The sequence below is a fragment of the Lithobates pipiens genome, unplaced genomic scaffold (assembly GCF_037356315.1).
Source record: "Lithobates pipiens isolate NorthernLeopardFrog02 unplaced genomic scaffold, aLitPip1_a1.2 Scaffold_8, whole genome shotgun sequence".
NCBI classification, from domain to species: Eukaryota; Metazoa; Chordata; class Amphibia; order Anura; family Ranidae; genus Lithobates; species Lithobates pipiens.
The window spans coordinates 472,126,215-472,129,148 of NW_027507903.1; positions in this window are offsets into that span (position 1 = coordinate 472,126,215).

Here is a 2,934-nt window from a genome sequence, read left to right on the forward strand (position 1 = left end):
GTAGAGTGTATATAGACTACAGTGTATGTATAGTGTGTATACAGTGCAGTATATGTGTAGTGTGTATAGAGTGTAGTGTATGTATAGTGTTTAGTGTATGTATAGTGTGTATAGAGTGCAGTGTATGTATAGGGTATGTATAGTGTGTATAGAGTGCAGTGTATGTATAGCGTGCAGTGTATGTATAGTGTGTATAGAGTGCGGTGTGTGTATAGTGTGTAGTGTATTTAGTGTTTATAGAGTGCAGTGTATGTATAGTGTATGTATAGTGTGTAGTGTATGTATAGTGTGTATAGAGTGCAGTGTATGTATAGTGTATGTATAGTGTGTATAGAGTGAAGTGTGTGTATAGTGTGTAGTGTATTTAGTGTGTATAGAGTGCAGTGTATGTATAGTGTGTAGTGTATGTATATTGTGGATAGAGTGCAGTGTAAGTATAGTCTGTATAGTGTGCAGTGTATGTATAGTGTGTATAGTGTGCAGTGTATGTATAGTGTCTACAGTGTGCAGTGTATGTATAGTGTATATAGTGTGCAGTGTATGTATAGTGTATATAGCATGCAGTGTATGTATAGTGTTAATAGAGTGCAGTGTATGTATAGAGTGCAATATATGTATAGTTTGTATAGAGTGCAGTGTATATAGTGTGTAGTGTATGTATAGTGTGTGTAGCACTTACCCCCGAAAGAGCTGCTGGTTTGATTGGGATTACCGTTACCTTCTTCTCGATTTGTGTCTAGGGGTTTCCTGGGGTAGATGGCCCAATAACTTTAGAGACCGACGACAGATCCACATAAAGGGATTTTTATTTGCCAATAACGTAGTCAACGAACAGTCTCTTAAAAAAGGATCAGAGGGTTAGGAAGAAAGTTCAGGTACTCTTAAGCCGCGTACACACGTAGCCGTCTATCCGACGGACTTAGTCTGGCGGACTTCCCGCCAGACTGTCCGCCTGACTTTCCGAACGGGCTACTTGCCCACACACGGCACTTTTTCAGCGGATACCGGCCCCCCACCCTATGTGAATGAGTATGGGGTACAATGTACCCCTACCCATTCACCTGTAAAATAAAGTACAAAAAAACACACAACACACAAGATAAAATAGTTTATTGCACAGCTCCAGGGGTCTTCCGTCTTCGGGGGTCTTCTCGCCGGACTCCTCCGCTATCTTCTTGTAGCTCTTTTGCTAGTGGAGGAGCCCGGCATTCTTCTTCGTCGCCGCGGCCTCTTCTTCCGACTTCGGGGGTCTTGTCCCCCTCTTCGGTTCTTCTGCCGGGCCACCGCCCCTTCTTATAGCTCTTTTACAGGCGGTGGCCCGGTCTTCTGTCGCCGCCGTGGGCGCCGCCTTCCGTTCTTCTTCTTCTTCTATCTCCTTCTTCTCCTGGAGATGTTGACTCACGCTCTCTGCGGCCGCAATGCCAGGGACGCGCTGCGCGGCGACTTTTATAGGGACAAGGGGCGGGGTCATCGGTTGATGTCACATGGGTTGATGTCACATGGGTTGATGTCACATGGCGACAGTCCCAGCATCATCCAGGACTGTGACATCGTAAGGGGTGGGGCCACCATGTGACATCAACCCATGTGACATCAACGGATGACCCCGCCCCTTGTCCCTATAAAAGTCGCCGCGCAGCGCGTCCCTGGCATTGCGGCCGCAGAGAGCGTCGAGTCAACATCTCCAGGAGAAGAAGAAGAAGAAGAACGGAAGGCGGCGGCGACGGCAGCGACAGAAGACCTGGCCACCGCCTGTAAAAGAGCTAGAAGAAGGTGCGGTGGCCCGGCAGAAGAACCGAAGAGGGGGACGTCGGAAGAAGAGGCCGCGGCAACGAAGAAGAATGCCGGGCTCCTCCGCTAGCAAAAGAGCTACAAGAAGATAGCGGAGGAGTCCGGCGAGAAGTCCCCCGAAGACGGAAGACCCCCGGACCTGTGCAATAAACTATTTTATCTTGTGTGTTGTGTGTTTTTTTTTGTACTTTATTTTACAGGTGAATGGGTAGGGGTACATTGTACCCCATACTCATTCACATAGGGTGGGGGGCCGGTATCCGGGGGCCCCCTTATTAAAGGGGGCTCCCGGATTCCGATAAGCCCCTCGCCCGCAGACCCCGACAACCAACGGCCAGGGTTGTCGGGAAGAGGCCCTTGTCCTCATCAACATGGGGACAAGGTGTTTTGGGGTGGGGGGGCCTGGCCTGGTACGGCTCAGGAGGGGGGGGGGGCGCTCGCTCGTCCCCCCCTTTCCTGGCTGGCCGGGTAGCGTGCTTGGACGAGGGTCTGATGTGGACCTGGGGGTACCCCCTACGCCGATTTTTTCCGGCGTTGGGGTTCCCCTTTAAGTCCATACCAGGTGGCGGGGCCAGCGACGTCTCCTTCGCCGGCCCCGCCTACCTGGAGACCCGCTCGAAATGAGCGGACTTTTCTCTGGGTGGGAAAAGTCCGTTCATTTCAAAAGTACGGCGGACTGGCACACACACGGCCGGATTGTCCGCCGAAATGCGAGTCCGGTGGGAAGATTGGAGTGCAAAACTACTTTCTAAGTCCGCCGTACTTTCGGGTCAAAAAAGTATGCCGGAGGCTACACACGGGGGGATTGTCCGGCGGACTTCAGTTTGCCGGACTTTTCCACCCGCTTGTTTGATCGTGTGTATGCGGCATTAGCCCTTGTACACACGGTCGGAGATTCCGACGGAATGTGTCCGATCGGACCGTATTGTCGGATAATCCGACGGTGTGTGGTCTCCATTGGACTTTTTCTGTCGGAATATGCGACGGACCAAGTTTTCCAACTTGTCTATAAGATTTTCCAACAACATGCTCCGATCGGACATACTGCGATCATGTGTAGCCTACTCGACGGACAAAGTGCCACGCATACTCAGATCAAATTCCTAGACCAAAGCTACTGGCTACTAGCCTGAACGTAGTCCC